A 24,545-nucleotide genomic window follows, 5' to 3' on the forward strand; every position below is an offset into this window, starting at 1 on the left:
GAGAAATACTATAGTAGTAAAATAGTGGTCGGTGGATAGAACCACAATATGCAGCAAGTGATCCAGTAATACAACACCTCCAAAACTGCGTTGGATGCTAAAGATTGTGCAGGTGAGCAAAGAACAGAGGCCTAAACCGGTACTGTATATTATTTAATTTATCATTTTTTTTAAATGGGATTTTTTTTTATTCATTTTTTACAAGTACAGAACTAAACTAAAGGGCGCTTTTTTATGCCTGCATGGAGTTCCACTTTAACTTGATTTTACTAAAAGAGACAAATGTAAAATAAAGAAATAATTATGAAGATTTAACTAACTTTATAACTTTTTATTTCAGCTTCTATTAATGTTTCACTTCATATAATATGTTTACTAGTTACTTTTGTGAAAAAATAGGTGTGGACAGATTTTGAGTTTCAGAGACTATTAGCCAAACCGCGCCTGTTAAAACAAGTTTTTTTTTTTTTGTATCTAGAACATGTATGTGGAAATTTAGAATAGGTTCCTTGAAAAACATAAAGCTCAGAATTAATCAATGTCACAGATGCCTTCCAGGGACATGGGAACTTCCTGCCAGTGGCCAGATTGTTTTACGTGCATCAGCTGGGAAGGAGTGGGGGGTGTGACTGTCATGTGCTCGCCCCTACACCAATGGTAATTTGAGCCTTGGCCTTCCAGGGGGTGTGTGAGGCATTAACTACATCTTTTGGAATGAACTCTGTAAACAGAGAAGAGAAATACATCATACTTAGCTTTCTGTGTCAAAGTGAATCATCTGGTATGAGTTGTGCATAGAAAACAATAGCATGCCAAATTTTTCCACTTTTATAAGTTGCCCCTACTGTACACATCTTTATAGCTTCCCATGCTGCCCCAAACCTGGGCAATTAATTCTAAATACACACGCTAGATGATTGTTGCCCGAGACAAACAATTCTAGTGTGTGTACAGCAGCTAGAGGTCATATAGTGTTCCGCTGCAGTGGATCACTAAACCACCAAGTGGAGATGATCGCCGTCATATCATATGGAGAAGGATGGAGTGGGGTTCTTCTTGCTCGTCCTCTTCCCTTCTTCATAGAACTGAACAACGCTTTGTGTTCTAATGTCACTGGAAATAATCAAGAGAGATTGCCTCCAGCAAAATAAATTTACTGCCTGCACACAGTTTAAAAATATAATGAAAAAATTAGTTGTCAGGGAACATTTATCTTCAGTAAGTATTGAAAGCTTTAGCAGCTAAAATCCTGCCTCTGGGCAGTTACTACCATATACATAGCAATGCCCTCCACATTTCCTGGAAAACGAACTGTTCTCTTGTCTAGAAGGTGATGAATAAAGTGAAACCTGGCACTTCCTCCAACTGGCACAGGATCCAATCCAGGAAACCCCTGGAGGGATTGACAAATCTGCTATTTTTTTTTAAAGTTTAGTTCCACCTTAACTCTAGCTTTACATTCGGTCTTGCACAATTTCATAGGTTCCTCATACATACTAAACATGCTCACTCACTCACTCACTTTCACTGCACTCTATAAAATCTTTGGCCTTGATTTATTTAAGTTCTCCAAGACTAGAGAAGATAGACTGTAATGGGAGAAGCAAAATGATCCAGCAAATATGAGATTTCTTAATGACTAATTATTCCAAAAAAATTGCTATTAGTTGGCAAATGTTTTCAACACTGGACCAGATCCATTCCAGGATATCATATCTTCTCTGGTCTTAAAGAGCTTTAATAATTCAGGCCTATTGTGTCTATTTAATCCTAACTCATATCCTGGTTTAAAAATATCCAACACCATCCAACACCAACTCTCCAGCCTTATGTTCATTAGTCTGCCCTTTCATTCATTGGATATTAGTTATTTTATTTAGGAGACTCGGGGCAATCTGCATGTGAATGCAAACATGAATGTCCACTTATTATTCAAATAAATCCAAGAGCTAGTGCACTGTTTTGATGTGACTACACATAGAAGCACATAGTCACAGCAATGTCATCTAAAATAAGATATGTAATGAAAATAGAAAGGTTTTATTTTAGGATGTGTTTAGTTTTAATGAGGGATAAATGCAAGAATCAGGTAAGGAAAATATACCTGATTAAACTTCATAAGGTAGCTTTTCATCCACTCAGTGGAGTACAGTTTTTACAGACTTACCATATGTGTAAATATTTTATTATGAATTACAAAGTCTAAATTGCCTATATTTGTGGTTTGTTTTAAGTTTTGCTTTAAGAAAGTTTGCTTTAAAGTTTGCTTTAAGAAAAAAAATATCCAGGGACAGTTTTTTCAGGTTGTGTAGCACATTGCTTACTCCTAGGCACTGACCACAGAAGGTGCATGGAGGTGTACAAAGCATGAAATAAAATATACCATGTTCCTTGTTTCCATAAAGATGTATTTCCATTTTATCAATGCAAATAACAAGATATCCCAGAGCCTGGTAACAAAATACTAATGATCACTGTACCTATCCTCCCACAGGATAGTCAAGGTAATTACATATCTTCACATATAGATTAGACACACCAAGGGCAAAGAATGAACATTTTCTCATAAACAAATGTTATCCTCATAAAACAACTCATAAACAAGTGTACAGGTTTCCCATAATAGAATCTGGCTTAGATTTCTGCAGATTTAAATACTAAATGAATTTTTTTAGAATGGATTTTTTGATCTGCATTAATGTTCCATGACCTGTGTAAATAGCCCAGTTCTCAGTTAAACCTAAACATATCAAGGCTTAAATTTATGTAATGACAAAAAGAAAAGCTTTGTGGAGTGCTGGCAGCAAAAACTATATAGCTGTGGGAAGGCTGGATTTTTTAGACAACAGGCAGAATCTCCTGGATACAGAGGTACTGCCAATTCTATTTCCTATCCAACCCAAAGTTTCTCAATCATTACAAGCATGTCCCATGTGTTTATACAAAACAATATACAGTCCTACACAAACGCATGGAGATAAGTATGTGTTGATCACATAAAGGGTCCTAGATAACATCAACATCTGTATGGACCTTTGGGGACATATTTAAAATTGCTATGCATCGGGGAATTAATATTAAAAAAACAGGATTTATATAGCACCAACATATTACGCAGCACTGTACATTAAATAAGGGTAGCAAAAGACAGATGGATACAAAGGAGATGGAGAGGATCCTGCCCCGAAGAATTTACAATCTAGAAGATGCTTGGCAAATTCCAGATGTTATAAAAGGTAACATTAGTGTACACAACAATGTCACATGCCATTAGACACTATGGGCCCTATTTATAAAAGAAGGAATCAAGCAATCCCTTATAGGAATCTTCTAGATCAATGTGTTTCAATGGCAGTAATTCCCAAGAAATTAAACTTTTAGGATTGAACATATTTTAAAAGCAAAAGGGTTAGTAGTACAGAAAGGGTTAACTGTAGGGCTTTTTCCCACCATGGGTTAAATCTATATTATCTAGTGCCCCGTTAATTTTGAATGACACCACAATGCATCTCCCAACTGCAGCTAGGTTACAGCAATGCACAAAGTGGATTGTAATGCAAAAATGCAGCTGAAGCTATTTTATTGTGTGTTGGAGACCTATTTAAATGTAATGGTCTACAGTAAATCAGCATTCCAAAACATACAATAAAACATGCTGTAGTATATTTGTCATCACAATGCAGGTAGGTGTGATATTTAAAGGGTTAGGGATAAAAGGGGCAGGCTAGGGGATTGCAGATTTCACAAACTGAGGAATCCCCAGGCTGATGTTAGGAGTTGTAAATATTCATATGCAGCAAGTTTTGATCATCGGGCGGGACGTTATTGATAAAGGCCATTTCCCTAGCCTGTAAATTACATTTCCCAATTTTATCTCATCTTCATCTCAAACACATATAGGTAGTTGTGCCAGAATTTCCAGATCGAGTACATGTGATCCCATGTCTAAAGGTCAGTGAAAGGACAAGTGTGGGAGAATTGCCAATGCCGAGCTCTCCTGACCATGCTCGCTCCCTGGCAGTCGTGCTGATGTTTTGATTTCAATATTTCTCGAATCAATGACTTGGAACAAGCATAGAGTAAAGAAAAAAATTATATCATTTTTCTGACAGCTGTTTACAGTATGCTTGTTCTGGGTCTGCTGCCAGGGACTGACAGACAACTAGCATTTGAGGAAAGAGACCAACAATGGCACCCATACACTTCTGGCAAGGTGCTATCAGTCTGTACTTCTTTTAACTACAATTTAAATAGACAGCTTTCCTTTGAGACAAAAAGGTACATATGCTTAATGTACCTTCTGTCCTGAAACTGCATTTGGAAATTAGTGATATCTTGGGATCCTGATTCTGTATGGCTCGCTCATTGTGACTTCCTTGCATTCCTTCTCATTCCATGGTGCTCCGAATAACCTTTTCTAATTGCAGTTCTCTGAAAACTTCTGGGCTGCAAATAATTTTTAGAAAATGTGCATCTTAACCAATTTATACTGCAATTAAATTTGCAATAGCAAAGCTGGATATAATAGACACACTGCATATCTAGATCATGCCTATCCCCTTCCCTTTCCTATTTTACTTTCCATACACTTGTTTCCCATCCCCCACTTGCTTGTGTTCTGTCCCAGCTGCTGCTCTGCTGACTTATATTGCTTTAAAAAGGACAGATGGCCTATGAATTCACAGGGGTAGCAAAAGGATTCATTTTTGTGCAAGCAAACAGAAATAATTATGATTGTATACAACTGTTTACATGTTTCTGTCTGCCACACTGACAAATAGTTTATAGTTTCATATTCATTTTCAGTTTATATGGTGTAACAGAAGTTACAGATGTAGCTAGACCCAGATTCCTGACACTCGCTTTATAGCATTTCTTACATGTAGGGAACCCTTGAAATAACTTTCAGATCTTAGAGAACCCTTGCTATTTTTACTATACCCACAGCACATTAGTGTGGTGGCCAGTGGGAAGAATGCCTCTTACATTGCTGGCCAGTGAGAAGAATGTCACCGTTACAGATAGCCAAAAAGATCATTGGTGTCAGTGAAACCCCAAATTGCTCATTGCTCAAGGAAACCCGTGCAATTTCTGGAATAATCCTGGATGAGAATCATTGTGCTATATGATCAGTAAACATTTTGATTTGTTTCCATTACTATACAGTACTCTATTCAAATGTCAGGCATTACCTGCTAACAATACACTACACAAATCTATTGTGAACATGACAAAGATCATTAAAGCAGACAAAAAAGTAACATTTTCGTTACATAAATAGGTAGACAACCCTTTTATTAAAGGTAAGGGGGGGGGGGAACCCTTTAAAAAAAAAAAAATGATGGTGTTAGCACAGGTTGAGGAGGTTGTTAGTGATCTGCAATGTTGGATATTATGTAACAAACATATAGCATCAGGATTGTATAGGCTGTATATCTAGTTTGGTCAACAAAGTTAGCATAAGACAAAGATCCATTTAAAAAAAAAATAATCCAGCCCGAGTCCGGTAACATTTAAAAATGACAGTTAAATGTCTAGAAAAAAAAAAGACCTTTATGTTGAATGCATTGTGAATAAAGCCTAATTTATAACAGCCAGCAGATCACCTTCAGACACCAAATACACAGGGCAAAGATGATGGAATGACAAGCAGTTCATGTGAATGCTGACTCATTCCTTCTCATGTCTCTCCATTGCACATCATTATGATGTGCAGAATCCCCAGACCATACAAAAGTGTGGGAGAGTCAACATACAACATTCATATAGTTTCTCCTAGGGGATCTAGGAGAATTTAAAATATAATCAGATATTGCAATCAGACACCCAGAGGTGGTAAATACTGTATCTATCATGAACGACAGAAGATAAATGACCGCAATAAAAGTAATGTGAGGAGAGTGCAGCGTCGTGCCGCTCCATCGTTCTCCCCCTTTTCTTCTCCATAGAACTGAATGGTGCTGTTTGTACAGCGCTTGTGGATTCATCTTTGGAAACGACTGTGAAAGATCCTTTCCAATGACAAACATACAGTGTGTATACAATGCATTAATCTAGTAGAGCACCTTTGAGACACAGTGAAATGGGAGATTCAACAAATCAACATGAGAGCCATCAAATCTACAGAAACTTTATGATGCTATCATGTTGAAATGAACCAGAGGCCCTAAGGAATTTATTCAGCACCTTGTTGAATATATGCTACAATGAATTATGGCAGTTCTGTGGGCAAAAGAGGGTTGAACCTGATACGAGCAAGGTAATAATTTTAAAGTGGATAGTGAATTTTTAAAAACACAGAAAGCTGCCTGGTAATACCACACTGTATAGCAATAGCTATAGAATTGTAAATTTATTGAAGCACACAGATTGTATCCTAAAAAAAAACAAACAATCCCAACTGTAAACTAGTTTTCCTCTAAGTTTTACAGGATGTCAAACATACAAACACACGCAGATTCAGATGTTCTGCATTTAGCTGTTCTGTGTAAAAAATGGTATATTGTTTTGATACAAAAATAAACATAATTTTTATACTATATTGGACAGAGCAGCCTTTTTTCACTTTTTTAACATGGTGGAACCCTTAAAATACCCTTTGAGTCTTCAAGGAACCCTTGCTATAAACACTATATCCACAGATCATAGTATATTACCATGGTGGTCAGAGGGAAGAATTCCTCTTACATTACATTGCTTGCCAGCGGGAAAAATGTCACCCTTATAGATTGCCAAAAAGATTATTGGTGTTATTTAACCTGACCTGGGAGCCACAAACTGCTTATTGCTCAAGGAACCCCTAGCAACCTCTGGAGGAACCCTACAGAAACATTGGGATAGAGGATAATCCTTGACATAGCTAACTGGTTTATGTTACAGGTAGTCCCCGGGTTAAGGACAACCAACATAGGGAAGACTCCTAGTTAAGAACGGGGCTTCCCTGCTCCCTCGTGTCCAATATGAAGACTTGGAGGGGGAGGGGGACGGTTTGCATGACCTGCAGAAGAAACATTTTGCTAAACAGAGAGGTTGTGGAAATGGTGTTTATCAATAACGTCCCCCCTTGCGTAACACTAACAATAAATGTAGTTGGAAACAAACAACTAACGACTAATCATCCAAGAATCATTAGCAAAAAAAGCGCAAATTAGCAAAAAATGTGTGTGTGCGTGTGTGTGTGTGTGTGTGTGTGTGTGTGTGTGTGTGTGTATATACATATATCTAGATATATATTTTACTGTACATCACTTCCTCCAGTGTAGTCACTTCCTGTATCATTCAATCACATCTACCATGTGTACAATATCTTTGAACACTCGTATCGTTATTTGCATGTACCCAATCGCCAATATACGATCGTTCAACGATATCATTCATAATCGTTGATCATTCGTTTTTGAACAAGAGTTATTGAAGATTTGTATGAGCTGATCTGATCTGTAGCACCTTATAACTCCTAAATGACCAGAAGTTAATAAATGTGCACAGCCCTGCACAATATATTGGGCATAATATAAATAGTGTTTTTTAAGGATGAGTTGCTGTGCAAGCAGGATACTGATAGGAGAAGGGAGAAGTGCAGAGACATTAACTTGCCAGCTTACTGCTTCTCCTTTCACACCCTGGCCACAGACCAGGGGAGAAAAAAGAACTTGTGTTGATTAACCTTCATTTAAAGAGGTATTTGACATGGACATGTGCTTGACCTTTTTTCTGACCTGAATTTGACCTACCTTAGGTGCATATTTCATTTATATAGATTGGTATGAAAATGAAAAACCTGCTTAAAGAAATCACCTTTCCATTACACACTCTCCTATATGACTGCAGTAAAGAAAAATATGGTGTGCTGCTTTACACAGGATAAATGCAAATATGTTTGTGGTACAAAAGGTCATGCAATTATGAACTAAATAAAGAGCATTTTTGGGCAAGGTAAGGAAACAGCTTTTACTTAGCTGTCTTTGCCTCTGAACTTACCCACATTGGCATTGTTCTTTACAATAAAAGTGGTTCAATTTTCTATTATTACTATTAATAATAAACAGGATTTATTTTGCGCCAACATATTACACAGCGCTGTACATTAACAATAAGGGCACTTTACCAGGGCAATCCTTTTTTGCACTCATTCCTCATGGGGCCTCCAAATGAGCACCAAGAAAAGTAGAGTTGAGTTCATGAGAAAGGCCAAGTGGTGCTGGGCAGGGCCACACAGTGAAGACAGCTAGAATGGGGTGGAAGGTATTACTGGGTGGTATTAGGCAGTCTGACCATTCTATGTATAGCTAGTTCTAAATTTACACATGAACTAAGCTAAGTGCACTGTAATATTTTTAATAGATATAGAAGACCATACTGTGTTACTTTTCTAATTGAATTGCTTTCTTTTTTTTTTTTATTATGCAATGGCTATCACGTACACATGCTTCACATTCTTGTTGCTGTGTTTCTGATGTGTACAGAATTTGAAGTGTATTATGATGTCAGGCATTTTGATTGTACGCACAGTAAAAACTTGATCTTCGAGTTACCTGGCCTGAAGAAGCGATTCTTATCAGAGGATGTGTCTAAATATAAAGCCATCATTTTGGCAATTTCCACATTTCCTCTATACCTGATTGCAGAAATTGTCCTTTTGTTTTATTTCTTTATGAAAGGGCAATAGGATTGGATAGAGTGGTAATTGAAATTCTGTGGTGCACTAATAGGACCCCACTGCCAAATATTCTGTCATTAGTGAAAGAGAAATAAAACCACCTTATACATCCAGTTCTAAGCCTGTAAGACCCTAGTTGCCTTAGATACAAAAATGAGACTTTGTGTGCTGAGAACTTTTTCACAATGAATGAGTTTTTGCATCTCTTTAAGTGGCTGTCCAAACCCCTCAGAACTTTGTCTGTGTATGGAGAAAGAGCTGTTTGTTCATCCTTGAGAACTGGGTCACAGTCCATTATTTTGGAAATTCCTTGTTACAAGCCAAAACTGTAATGTCAACGTCTACCTTTTGCTTTTTCTCAAAGCTGGATTTAGGCCTCAGAAGATACGTTGGAAGAAGTAGACGCTTCTGTTTTGGAAATACTCAATAATAGTTTCTTTATTAAGCCATGACAGTAATTAAAAATATGAGAGAGTAAATTGCTGATGGATGCACTTTGCATTTTAACAAACCTTTGAAATGTTTAGACTCTGACCGCTTCCAGATTAAAAAACAACAGTAGTATTGGTCTAGGGTAGGAAACAGCTCTTTTGTAAATGAGTATCATAGTAATCATTAACTAAAAATGATGGCATTGTGCAGGTAATGACAGAATTCCAGGTCATCTAGAGGATAGATTATCTTACATTCATATTAACCCTTATTCAGCTACTATCAAAGTAGCAGGTCAGGTCCATATTTCAAGAGAGGCTTTTAGGACCTTATTAACATTCACAAACTGACTGCAGAATGTATACTGACCAGATTTAATTTTATTCTAAATCTTATGTCATAAAAACCTATGACTTTTTATAACATGAACAAAATTATTCTGGACTTTGCTTTTTTTGCTGCTACTACATAATGCTACATTTGCTTTTAATGCTGTTCTTGTATAGTCAGTCCCTACTTGAGCAAAGAACCAACCTTTGTCCTCCACACCTCAAAGAGCTGTCTTCAAGAGGTGAATCCTTCAATCCCCTCTAAAAAAGACAGCACTGAGAACTTCTTCTACTTTAAAAGATCTAATTCCCAATACACTTTCCTTTACTTTTCTATGTTAAAACGCATGCTAATAGGTTATTGTATTTATTCACTTTCAGTAAAGTGCAGGAGTGGCAGATTAAGCAGACCAATCTTTGTTTGGTCACCAATCAAATCCCTTCTTTAGAGGCAAGCCAACCTAAGCAGAAGCTGGGAGCCCAGAGAATGTCCATGAGACTCAACAACAACATTCATACTCCTGCAATAAACCAGGGAAATACCAAATATTGAAAATTTGTGGTGGTGGCAGTAAGGTGTATGTGTGTGTTGTGGGTGTCCTGATAACTTGTTTAAGACTGCATTCTGCATTATTGTGCCACTGATCACAAATTTCAAGGAAATTACATTGTAATTAGGAAATGTATTCCCTTCTCTCTTTTTAGGGGCATCCAGCAGAACACTTCCCCATTGGTACAATTCTTGCACAGCTCCTCCGTTTGAAGAACCACATGTGTTTTTTTGTTTTGCGATTTTGTTCACTGTATTTTTTCCCTGTGTACATATGAACTGATCCCCCAGCTTACTATAGTGATTGCAAACCTAAGCCCTGGGTGTACACTATGTTTACTGGCTGTACTTTGAATCCACTGGAACTCCATTGGCATCACATTCTTAAATTTTGGGGAAGGTGCTTGAACTTGAACTTACTTGAACAAATACCACAATACCAAGCAGATGCTGATAACGCAGTAAAACGTGAGCTTCCTATTTACCTAAATGATTGTGTGTTCTGAGTCTTGTCGTCTTTTGTCTTGGTCATTGGTAATCCCTCAGTGGTCAAAAAAAAAAAAAAAACCTATGCTAGGCATTCTATTCTCACCTGCTTATCACTTTTGCAGGTTTACTGACCTTTGCCAACACAATTTCGATGAGGCAATTAAACAAAAATCATTGTATTCTACACTATGCATAGGGGCAAATTTCCTTAGCCTTAATATTCAGTCTGAACTGCAAAGCCTCAGCAGCCTAAATCCACCTTAAAATGTATCTAAACCCAGTAACAAAAATGTATTGTATTTGTAAATTATTGTGTATGTATTATTTATATGTAATATATTGTAGCATTTTTTTGTACTTTTCTTACTTTATTGTCTTATGGATATTCTGCCATTGTCACATTACTTATTGTAATGTGATAAAGTCCACTAACTGTACTCTATCAGCGGAGTAGCATTTTTTCCCTAGGACAGAACTACAATTGCCTTCTTTTATCTATGTTTAAGAGAGGGGAGGGGTCCAGTACTCTCCAGAGATTGCAAATGAAAAGGGTGCAGTGCAGTGCAGGCAGAGAGAATAGGATAGCAAATTATCAGTTAACACTACCAATTGAGTCTTCCTATAAAACAGCCTTGAAGCAGTTATGTGGCCATACTCTTCTTTTTGTACTCATTACTTTTCTACCTTTTTATTGAGGAGCACAGATTAGCCAAGTTCAAGAAAGAACATTTCTGTAATCATAAATCATATTCACAAGTGTTTTTCAGGAGATGGGCCAATGAAAGTCTCTAAGAAAAAGTTTGCAACTGCAGGAGATAAACCAAAGAAATCTATGCTTACCAAACAGAATCTATATTGTGTTGGTCTAACATCAGGCAAGAGAATTCTTTTTAGTTTCTATGAATTGCTGCATTAAAAATATTGAAAATAGGAGGTATTAACTGAACAAGGCCATTGATGTCCAATGTCTAAAGCTAGGTACACACATGCAATAATTCTCGCTTGAAAACGAACGTTCAACAATTATTCCTGATTATTTTGAACGATCGTATTGCGCACAATTCTATACATGCTGTAATAATACGATCGTTCAAATATAATCCACCAATAATATACACACTAGATACAATCGTAGGAACAATGGTTTGAACGATGCAGGAAGTGACATGTACAGGAGAAAGTTTATCACAGAACAATCCACGATCACTGAACGCCCCTTCACACAATAGATTATGAAAGATCGTCGCCCAATCAGATCCGCCGGGAGGGTCGTTCGTTTCCAGTGAGATTCCTTGTTCGTCGGCGTCGTTGACCAGTCGTTGTGCACTTTTTTGTTAACAATTATCAAACGATTTTTTGTGGATCGTTCGTTTCCAATGACAATTATTGGACAAGTGTAAGCAGCACTCGTACGCAGCAGTGTATGTGAGCTGCGGCTAGTATGTGCTTAGCTAGGAGCTGTTATCTACATGTTATCTCAGTGACTGTGACTTGTGGTAGATAGAATAGATGAAGCAATCTAGTTCTGATAGGGAATTTACTTTGGAAAAGCTTTTATAGAATCTCTGTGTACTTTAAAAATTGATAAACTTTGGCACTTATAATGCTGATGAGTAAACTTTTCTACATTTCTTTTCTACTGACAGTACTGTCAGTAGAAAAGAAATGAGTAAACATTTCTTTTCTACTGACCTTGTTTTAAAAGCCTAAAACATACCTAAACCTTTTTGATGTACGGTAAAAATTCTAATTCTAATTCTCGTTCGCCTAGGCGATTGAAAATGAATGGGAGCGCAGAACCTACGTCAGGCATCCCGGGGGGCTCTTTGGTGTTCCTTCTGCGCATGCCCTAGAAGCATATCGGACATGCACAGAAGGAGCCTTTTTTGTGGGAAAAAAAAATGCAGATCTCACACATGCACAGTGAGATCTGCAATTTTTTTTTCATCCTACGTCACCCGATCTCGCGCCTGGGTCGGGTGACGTACGATGAAGAACCTGGAAAAAGAGACGAAGATGGTGGCGTCTGGGGACTGATGGATGTTCCTGGACAATGTGGGACCAGATGCAGGATACCCCCCGATGGATCAGATTGCCCTGCAGGAATAAAGGTAAGTGTATTGATTTTAGTTTAGTTCTTAACTTTATTGCATTCACAAGGGAACTAACAAGACCCCTTTAAGGCGTCTTTTGGACCCTCAGAATAATTCCAATAGCTTCCTATTTAGCTATATAATCTAGTGTACATGGTACAACCCAAAATATAAACAGAGCAACTTCATTTGCATATATTTTTAACTTTTTAGCGATCTCATAAATACAACACAATTTTAAAATCATCGCAGAAAACTTTATTAACTTAAACCATATTCTTATAAACCACATTGGTATATTTTATCACATACAATCAACAGTAGCATAAATTGTTTTACATCCACATGTTATAAATTAATTTCTCGTTCGACAGACCTAATAGATTGCTTCTTCAGGACAACCAAACTTTTCTCATGGGCTGGAAATCAAACTTCACCTAATAAAAACACTACAGCAAGGGAATGGCAGGCAAACAGAGTACCAAAGTTAACTAGTATCCCACATAAAAAAGATACAAGAAAGTACATATACCTGTATCCTGTACTATATTCTCTCCTCTTTTCTATGGTCCCTTGTCCTCCAAAGGATGATCTCCCATCTATTGCCATAGACTTCAGTTTTGATACTACAGATGATCCCTGTCATCCTCCGTCTTTTGAACCCTAAAGCTGGCAGCCAGTAGTTTATTCAAATAGAAAGCATAAAATGATCATGTAAATACCTTTTTAAAGGTTTACTTTATCACATATGTGTGGCAATGTCAATAGGTTTTTATGTTTAATTCATTGCAACTACACTACTAACACGTTAAATTAGAAATAAAATTGATGAGTGGATTATTGTCATAATGTGGCAATTTTGGGACTAGCACATTCTGGTACATCACCTCCTGTCCTCCTCCTGGCTCCATATGTCACTTCCACAGTCTTCTAGTTCATCTTTAGTTATTGGAAGGTTAGTAGTGGCTAAAGAAAGTACCGTATTTTTCGGCGTATAAGACGCTCCGGCATATAAGACGCACCCAATTTTAAAGGAGGAAAAACTAGAAAAAAAAGATTCTGAAAGATTATTCCCCTTCTGATCACCCTGTGCCAATTTAAATTCCCCTTCTGATCACTCTTATACGCCAAAAAATACGGTAAACCATGCAAAGTGTGTCATGGTTCACAATATTTGGTAGACATTGCAGAAGCCAGGTGTTCCTAAAGCAGAACAATAGTTCCACTTTAAAATAGAGTGTTCAGGCAGGTCTTTGTTGCGGAATGGGTCAGGAGATGTCCATTTTACAATACAACATACTTACCTGCCACTGTCTTTCTTTGAAAAAATGCTGCCTGGGATGTCCTGGCATGCATCGGAGTTATGTTACCCCGGCCAATCAAAAAGGGCAAAGATTGGGACACACAGAAGAGAAGATGAGGAAGAAGGTGGCACCCACAATGAAATGTGAAACGTGGACAGGTGGGTGTATTTAAAAATTGCAATTAGGCAGGTAAGGATATTTTATTACAAAAGGACATTGCCTGTTCCTTCCGACTGGCTGCAACTTTTGTAATTTTTAGCTTTAGTTCCACTTTAAGGGCCTATTCACACATGCATTGTGTGTTACACTCTATTGGGGTACCATAAACGGTATTGTAATGCATCACACATAAACCAAACATTTTGCCCTGCATTTTAATAATTCACATTAACCTGCTAATTTTAGTGTGGATTGGTGCATCCCACAAGCGTGAACCTGCCCCTTAAGGACATGATAACTACTTCTTCAGCCTTTGACTTTGGTCATAGCACATTTTAAAAGTGCAAAGGAGGTCTATGTGTTTCTATTTATCACTCCTGGATAGCTAAATGGATGCCTATTGACAAACAGATTTGTCATAAGGATCCAAAGTGACCAGATATGCACTTATTCTTCACCTAAAGATTGGTTCTGTAGTTTCCCCCTCACTTAGGTTAGGTTTGGCTAACCCCCTAACAATTATTTTTTTTTTTACAAAAATGTAAGAAAACGTTAGTATTGCATCTCCTAAAAGCAGTGCTTTGCAACTAAATTTCATTATTTGGTGCACTGGGTTGCCCTTTATTCTTGATGACACCCTTAACACATCTTACTGTAGATCAAGTGTTTAGGTTTAGTAACACATGGCACTTATATAGAATATTTATACTAGCAAATATACAATGCTAAATGTTGTTCTCATCTGACTGAGCAGGTGTTGCTGTTCACAAACATCAAAGGTTTAAAAATGATTACCTTCTTAAACATAAATTCAATCCATGCTTCCAAGCCCGGTACAGAGCAACACAAGATTATCTCCCCCGCATACACTCAGTCCCCTTGTAAACACCTTCAAAATTCCTGTGCTACTAGTGAACTATAAATTGTTTTCTAATTGGGATATGGAATAGGTACAGAAGTATAACCCCTTTAAAAAAGGAAGCTATTGCATTTTCATTTATGCCAGTAATCCTCTACAAGCTGTGGGCAGTAAACTTTAAATTCAAAGCCAAATGAGGTGTAATATATTGTCACAACAAGCTTTGTTTACTTAGGAATGTTTTACAGTTTGGGCACAGACATGTGAAAAATTGCAATATACTTATGAAGTTTACAGGCAGATAATATTTTATTAGTTCTGTCCATCAATTATTACTGCTGTACAGCCAACAAGTCAGAGTACAATTATAAAAGTGAAATATGCAGCAGAAAGTTGTCTATAAACTATAAGGGTTCATAATCAGCCAATCATGATAAAAAATGCCAGAATAATACAGATGAGCAACAGGATGTCATTGCCATGTGTAACCAGAATGTAGTTTCTTAACCAGAGCGTGTACATATAATCAGTAATCAAAGCAAGGTCAGGGCAGACGTAGAGTGAGGTTAACACAGACAAGGTGAGCAACAGAGGTTAATCCGAGGAACAGCAAATCACATCACACGGACTGACAAACATCTCAATAGACAATATGCGAGTGGAACAAGTCATCTTAGAAAAAGGGAGCCCAATCAGGATATGTAATGAACCCCATTGATTTGTGAGGTGCTCAGCCACTTCCCTGAAGCTTGGCAGAAGGTGATCATAAGCAGAATACTGGTGAATGATTTTGAGAACAGAAGAGAAATCCAGAATGTGGAGACAAAAGCAGACTGGCAACAAAAAAACGCAGCAGAGGCAACCTGTGCCTAGAAAACAGAGTGCCAGACAAATAGGTCAATTATGACTGATCCCCAAATTATGCCAAATCCTAAGAAATATTTTGAGTTGCTGAATGTAGACTGAATACACTGTAAATAATTTTACAGTTATGGACTGGGTTAAATGCTATCACTTTATACTTTGGTCTTCTTGTTTCCATAGGTGTACACATGATATTTATGTAAATCCCCAAATAGGCTAGAACTGCCTTTGAAAACAAACAATTAGCTAGCTAATTTATTGTCAGATTAATCCAAACTATGGAAGACGTATGATTATTAGGTCAATGCAGAACTAAATCATACATTTCACTTGGTGTTTGCTGAAAATCATGCCAAGAGTGAAAAATGGTTATCTGAACTAATGAGAACAAATTTGAACCTGCTAAACTTGTTATAAAATGTTAAAAGAATAAACAATGCATTTGACTGGTAGCAGACAAGAAACAGGTCAGGAAAGATGGATGAAACCAAAATACAGACAACATTTTGAGAAAAGTCCGTCTGCAGCAGACCTGAGATGGAGTAACAGCAGGTCAATAACCCTAAACAAACAACTAAGGCAAAGGAGTTGTGTAAAAGTACAACTCGGATGTATCAGCATTGGTAACAGCCAGTCAAAGTCCAGACCTCAATCCAGTTCAGAATCAGTAACAAGGCCTGAAAAATTGCTTACCACCAATAATCTTCTCCTGACAAAGAAGAGGAATTTATGACAAGAAGAATAAATCAACATAGTATGATTTAGATTTGTAAAACTAGTGGGGATTTATACAAAAGACTCACCACTGTAATTGTAGCTAAAGTTAGTTCTACTGACCAATTTCTGTCTTTACATAGCATTACATTTTCACAATGGTATATTTTTTACCTTCAAATGCTGTATAAATCATCTGCAAAACTTCTCAACAAAGTCAATTGTTATTCTAAGTTGTAATAATAAAGAATGTAATAAAAAAGCAAGTGAAGTCAATACTTCTGCACAGCACTGCACAATAAAAGGAATGAAGAATGTCACACAACAGAAGCCTGTTTTGCTCGTTGTCTTAGGCTGCCTAATTGTTGTCTTGCATTCTTTTCTTTTTAGATTCATGTTTGAATTCTTAGGGAATTTTCATTCTTGGAAGTAATTTCTTTTAAAGGTGTTGCACACACATTTTAGTATAACATATTCTAGGTTTTAATATTTTTTTTTAATTCAATACCACCACTGGCAGACCCAGTGGTGGCAACTTTAGATGTTACTGCTACCCCTAACACCCGGGAGAGCAGCACATATAGTAATGGTGGGGAGGGAAACGCAGGAAAGAAAAGACAATTGGTAGTCATAGGGGATTCTTTGATCAGGAAGGACGGATAGAATCGTTTGTCGCTCGGATCCCTTGAACCGAATGGTTTGCTGTCTCCCTGGTGCCAGGGTTCGGCATGTGGTGGACCCAGTGGACAAACTCCTGGGAGGGGCTGGACAGGACCCAGCTCTCTTGGTCCATGTTGGAACCAATGACACTATAGATGGAAGATGGAGGATCCTTAATAATCAGTTTAGAGAACTACTTTTCAAGCTGAAGAAAAGGACCTCCATGGCTATGTTCTCTGAAATATTGCCTGTGCCATGCGCAACACAGGAAAGGCAGAGGGAGTTTAGGCAGCTAAATGCATGACTTAAGTCCCGGTGTGAAAGGGAAGGGTTTAGGTTCATACAGCACTGGGCTGACTTTTCATTGGGGTACAACCTGTATGCCAGAGATGGTTTGCACATAAATGAAAGGGAGTCTGCTGTGCTAGGGGAAAGATTTAGGGGAATGGTGAAGGAATATTTAAACTAGGACAGAGGGGGGTGGGACAGTCAAATAAGGTGGCAGAAAGGTTAGTCAGGGGTCAGACACTAGTGGAGGGTGGATTGGGGATAGTTGGGGGAGGATTATGGATAATTGTAAGGAGCGTCCCATGTTACAAATAAACATTGGATTGTGCAGTACTAGTTGTACTAAAAACTAAAGGATTTTGAAGGGTGGTGGTGTCTGTCTGTATGTGAGAAGTGATCTAAAAGTGAATGTGAAAGAAGAAATTGCGGATGGAACAAGCAATGAGGTTGAGGCATTATGAATAGAGTTGAATGTAGGATTGAATAACACACAATTAATTTTTGGAGTCTGCTATAGCCCCCCCAGTGCTAAGGAAGAAATAGAAAATCAACTACTAGCACAGATAGAAAAAAAAGTGGTTTAATCATGGGAGATTTCAACTACCCTGACATTGACTGGAGTAATTGCACTACAAGAACAGCAAAAGGGAGGAAATTTGTGAATTTAATAGAAGATAATTTTATGGTACAGTTTGGAGTCAGAAATGGAAACGGATCTGGGGGTTCTGGTAGATCATAGACTTAATAACAGCATGCAATGGCAAGCTGGAATATCTAATGCTAGGAAAGTACTTTCTTGTATTAAAAGAGGAATAGACTGCAGAGATGGAGACATAATCCTGCCCCTGTACAAAGCATTGGCCAGACCACATCTGGAATATCCTGTCCAGTTTTGGCCACCAGTTCACGAAAGGGACATTGTTGAATTGGAGAGAGTACAGACAAGGACAACTAAACTAATAAAAGGAATGGAGGAGCTCAGCTATGAGGAGAGATTAGCTGAACTGAATCTATTCTCCCTTGAGAAAAGACGTTTAAGGGGGATATGATCACCCTGTGTAAATATATAAACAGTCCATATGGAGAACGCTCTTCGCAATTAGTCACTTTAAGATCATTGCAAAGAACAAGGGGGCACTCTTTGCGTCTGGAGGAAAAGAAGTTTAAGCTCCGGATAAGGAAGAGATTCTTCACTGTAAGGTCTGTAAAAATGTGGAATCGGCTCCCTCAGGAAGTAGTTTCAGCAACTACTATAGATTGCTTTAAGAAAAATCTGGATATTTTTCTAGAAGCACAGAATATAACTGGGTATTAGGGTTTTAAAGTAAAAAAAAAAATTACTGTTGATCCAGGGAACAGCCATTTGCCTCATGGAATCAGGGGGGAATTTCTTTCCCCTGTTGAAGCAAATTGTACCAGGGGTTTTTTTTTTGCCTTCCTCTGGACCAACTATGTCCTATAGGGTTTTATATCTGGGATATGTTTATTTCTCTAGAGGTTGAACTTGATGGTCTTTTTTCAACCTAACCTACTATGTAACTATGTAATAAATTTGTTTGCATGCTATGGACTTAAAAAAAAAAAACCAAATTATATATGCCTATCAGCCACCAAAAACTCATCCTGTCCAATTGATTCCTGCTACCTCTGACTACAAATAATTGTGATTAAAAACCAACACTTTAAGCCAGTGTTTGTCAACCAGGATTCCTCCAGAGATTACCAGGTGTTCCCCGAGCACTTTGTGCCTCTCAAGTCAGTTTAACTGACACCAATGATTTTTTTGGCTATCTGTATGGGTGACATCTTCTCAGTGGCCAACAATGTAAGAGGCATTCTTCCCACTGACTACCAAGCTAATGTACTGTGATTGGTGGATATAGCAATTATAGCAGGGGTTCCCACGGACCTGTACATTCTTATATGAAGGTTCCCTCATGGTAAAAAGTTTAAGAATGGCTGTACATGTTAGGTGAATGGTGTTGGAAATGATTTTCCCTGATTGTTTCCAGTGACATATGAATGAATGAGAGCTGTACACACAGTTCTATTAGAGAGGGGAGGGGGGAGGACAAGCGAGCAACACCTTGCTGTGCACTCCACCATAAGAAAATAAAGCGGTCATCCCACTCGGTCATTCATTAATCTGTCAGGATGGATTGATGAACAAGCCTGGGAGACAGCTGTACACATGCTAGATTTTCACCTGAGACAATCACAATCATTTCTCTCAGGGGACAATAAACTAGTTTGTGTACACAGCTTTAGTTTTAATAGAACACAAGTCCTATAGTCCCTAGTGCCTATGTGTCTCCATTCAAATCTGACACGTCTTGTTTTCTGTGTGTTGTTGACTGTAGTAGGGGAGCACTAGTTACAACACGTCTCTAGGTTGCCTTTTAACCTCTGGCTCAGTATATTGCTATGCTTTAGGCAGATGGAATGTGGTATAGGTTAGAGGCTTGAACAATTTCACGTGTGGGTGCTGTAATAGCATAAAATCTACCATATAAGATCTACAATACAAATTATGTAAACCTGATATTTTACATCTGTAATATTAATTTGCCATGTTTGAAATTTAGTGATTTTACCACTTTATTTTTACATTTATGTCAACAGGTACTTGCAGTAAGATAGTATGTAAATGAAATAATCATATACTGTATCTTATATAGAACAAGCAAACATAAGCTACATTTTCATCTTTTCACAGCCAGATTTCTGACAGACATCTTTGTGAGCATTTGATCTTCTAACCCTTGACCCCTCATTGCAGTACAGACAGTAAACTTCTTAAAGAATCTATCCTGGATGCACAGCTAATTTGTCTCGTGACAACGTCTCATCTTCTCTCACACACCCACTACACAATGATAGGCCATTCTTAAACACCAGAAGGAGAGAACCTTAGCCTTGGCCAGGATTGGCTGCCAGCGACCAACACCCACAGTGCAAAGTTGAAATACATGTAAGTAAAAAAAAACACACACAGGATGTGTGATAGTTGTAGTTTAGCTGACACTAGAAAACACATGTGCAGTCTTACATAAAGGATATACAGTATTACATTCTTCAAATGAACAAATGTGAGAAAATGTGTACATTGGTAAAGGTTATTTATGCTAAAAGCCTTATTACCGCAGTTGAAATCTGCAAATCAATAATGCTCAGTATAATTAGACTGCTTCATGTTTACCGTTTCTTTATCATAAGCTTGTTTAGGGAATTAATCTAAATTTGACAATTTAAGAAAGTCACTTCGTAAAATGAGACAAAAATATCTGAACAGAGAATTTTTGAATTCATAGCCAACTTCTTGGTAAAAGATATTATTATATTAGTAATAATATTAACGTACAAGAGGTAATGTACAACGTACAAAACAAAAACAAAAAAAAACTATAAATGATAAAGCACTGGGCTTGATTATCCCTAAAAATGAAAAATAGTTTTGTATGATTTGTACATATGATTTCAGTGTTCTGGGACAGATATTTTCTCATTGCTAAAGACAATTCATCCCTGAAATACTAAAGGGGTGAGCATTCTCATTTTCTATGTCCCAACCTGGCATCCTGTGTGAGTGTGCCGTGGGGGGGGGGGGGGGGGGGTTGATGGGCAGGCTTTTTTATTAAGAGACCCAGGGGGTTGGCCTTTTAATTATTCCACCATTACCTTCCAAGGTTTGCAGGGGGTCTGTCCCGTTTCATTTTTTACCGGCCTATTTCATATACATGAACTCGAGACAGCCTGCCCCTCCAGGTATACCACCTTGGTTTACAAAAGTCAATGGCATTAGACAAATATAGGCTTCCTGTAGTTCCCTCCAGGGTATCAGCCCTATCTGGACCTCAGAAAGGCCGACGTCCTTACACCCTAACAAAAAAATCCTCCCTCTAAATCTCTTTACTCTGTGGAACTGATTTTTTTTCCATATTTTGCTCTCCTCTCCCCGCAACTTACGCCACCAGCATGGGGATATTCCCTTGTCCTCCTCATGCTATACTTTCCTATAGCACATCCCCTGTTTGACTTTCTTCTCCTCTTTGTTCCTGTCCTGTTCAGAATAGTCTCCTGGGGATCATTGATCCATTCTCTGGTTAATTAAACAAAAACATTGTTTTGCTAGCCAGCTTATTATGGAATCTAGAAGATACATGTTGCATATATAGTATTGTTTGAGTAATTGTTATCTTTGATTGTAATAACATTTCATGCTACTCTAAATAAAGGATTTTTACGTCCAAAAATGATTGGCTCTATATATGTAATTATCTTGTAAAGCAAGTACAGGTTGACAATCAAAAATAAGGCAACCTCCGGACCTGAGGTGCGCTGGATTTTCAAAAATTCTGGATTTTTTTTATACTCACCTCCATATACAGACCACTCTTCCTCTTACAGCACCTGCAGACATCTGGCACAGTTTCAGGGACCAGGCAGCAGGGACATCTCAATGTATTGAAAATGCGATCCGAAATTCATGCCGGGAAACTGAAGGATCCAGATTATCGATGGCCAGATTTTCGATTGTCAACCTGTACTTCAGTGTCTGTTTTATAAATAAATAAATATATATATATATATATATATATATATATTTATTAGCATATTTTTTAATGAAGCAGGCTAAATCTGCTATGATGAGTCAGGAATATCTCCCCCAAAAAATATACAGTTATATCTGTATTCAGATACAGCTCTGTATACAGCTCTAGTTGTGCATCATATTATCCAGGTAAGACTGAGCTCTCCATTGACTCTCCATAGAGTCTGTTTTATAGACTCTATAAAACAGAATGTGCCAATATTTTTCTTGAAACAACTGATTTTCAATCAATACAGGAAAGGACATGTAATGAAAAGTGTTTCCATCATCTGTTAAGCACTAGATGAAACGCAGTAATAAGAGTCAGTGTTATTTGAAACTGATGGCAAATGCTACTAAAACATAGTGTGGAAGATAATGACAGGTCCTCGAGTCAGAATAAAACTATTGTTTATACAGCAACATTATGTTCTTGTAAGTGTCTGGTCACAACCAATGGACCTCTGAAGTAGACAATAATCTTCGACCTAATAACATTAACAGCCCAACATAAACCAGTGATTGATTGCAAATATATAACAATTCCTATATAAAGGAAATAGGCCTAACAATAACAACTTCTTTTACAACATCAAAGTACAGTTTAGCCGATAGCAGTGAACTGATTGGGTCCAATGATCATCTAGACACTGTGTATTCATTGTATGAACACTGGACTGAGAACATGTAAACTGAAAGGTGACCGCACTACTGCAAAGGAAAACATGGCCATAAATGTGGCAATTATCCAAGAAAGGGCATTTTCATAGGAACAGGGCGATAATAAGTACAATGTTCCTGTCTAAAGCTATTCTGTTATCAATAAGGACTGGGTGTTTTGCTGTTTAGGTGAACAAAATCTAATAAAGCAATCTATTACAAGATCCATTTAGCCCACTGAATTTCTTGTATTGCCAATTCTCTGCTGCAGGAAAGGACTAGTCATATGCAAGGCAGAGGCATTTGCTGACAGTACATGGGGGTGAAGATGGCCCTAATGTCTGATTTTGACTGTAAGGCTACCTAAAAGCCTATATAACATTTTTATTTATTGCAGCTTACCAGTCTTCCGATGTAGAGGCTGCATTAAGTTTACTTTTACACTTCACTTTTAATTCCCTTTGTTAACCTAGTAATTGTACAAATAACTCACCTCCTGTTCCTTTTGTGGCTGTGTTCATTTTTCCACTGTTGAAGAAGTTATGTTTGCCACACAGGCTGGACTACATAAGTCTGTCTTTGCTTATCTGCATTACACAAATTTGTCAAACCTTGTCCTTGGAAATGCTTTAAAACTGTATATGGTATTACTGAGCAGTGTGCTTTCCATGGACATTCTAAGTGACAGAGTAGACTGGCAACATGCATACATACATTTGGCCATGCAATTTAAAAATAAAAAAACTTAAAATTAGCTTGGTTTACATATAACAGCTGAACTCCAAACTGATTCATTTCAAACTTTTCCTTACGTTTAGGATTGACACATTTATTCTTTAAACTGCCAAAAGACTTGCTTTGACTGGTAGATTGACCAGTGGCTCACTGTTGTTGTGCTTGTTATCACTGGCTAATGTCTAATTCCGCTCTTAATATTAATTTAGAGTTTATGGATGACAGCAGTTTTAATTAGGAGAAAAAGTAATGTAGTAGAGAAAAAAAGTCCAGGGAGGTGTTTTACTGCAAAAAGGACAGCAGATGACACAGGAGCATAAAATTAGTCAACATAAAGACATCCACAAAGTGGATGAATAGGCCCAAATGTACTAGAGAAAGCACGCAGGCTGGGGCTAGATAGATGAATTAGGATACAGATGTGGGTAATACAGCGGTGTACAATTTTCTATTCAAAGGACAGCTGTAATCAGGAATTACAGCCTAGAATCTACAAAGAAAAAGGGTACAGACAGTTCTATTAGAAGACAACACTGGATACAATAGTATAACATTGTAAAGCAGCAGAACAATTTAATGAATAAAGGCAATTTTATATATGGGGATAGGTGGCTGTGGTGACTAAGTGATATATTGTGAGGTGGTTTGGGCTCACACCGTTATTTTCTTTTAAAAAATTCAGATGTGTGCTTTAAACAAAAGGCAGCTCCAAAAACAAATGGTAATTACAAGTGATTGTTCCGAACACCAACAAAGGTAAAAAGACCCTATGAGCATAAAAAAATAAAAAATAGAAAATCAAAATAGTACCCCTGAAACAAAAGTTTAGAAGCCTTGCAACAACAAAAAAGCAATTTAACCTAAAAAAAACAAATATATCAATGAATAAATAAAAACTCTCAAATACCAACCCTGATGAAAAAACCCGCAGGAAACCCTGCAGCACAAAGAAAAAGGTTGACAATGGATGAGATGGCAGCTAAGAATAACTGACTAACCACAAATATGCTCAAAATAAAATAAAAGACAAAACAAAAATATCAAGAACAAAAAAACAGGGAGTACAAGTGTTAATTATCTAAAGTGCTAGCAATCAAAATACAATTGACCCTACTATCCCCCTATATTTGTCAGCTTTCCCTTTATTTCCCCTTCAACT

General features: G+C 37.5%; 1 long non-coding RNA gene across 1 annotated transcript in view; it reads left to right on the forward strand.

The window, feature by feature from the left end:
* Nucleotides 1–24,545, forward strand: part of LOC140340096 (uncharacterized) — a 57,485-nt gene continuing 32,940 nt past the window's right edge. The window contains exon 1 of the long non-coding RNA XR_011922582.1: nt 1–112. This is a non-coding gene — a long non-coding RNA (uncharacterized lncRNA). The remainder of the gene's footprint in view (nt 113–24,545) is intronic.

The sequence above is a fragment of the Pyxicephalus adspersus genome, chromosome 10 (assembly GCF_032062135.1).
Source record: "Pyxicephalus adspersus chromosome 10, UCB_Pads_2.0, whole genome shotgun sequence".
Lineage (NCBI taxonomy): Eukaryota > Metazoa > Chordata > Amphibia > Anura > Pyxicephalidae > Pyxicephalus > Pyxicephalus adspersus.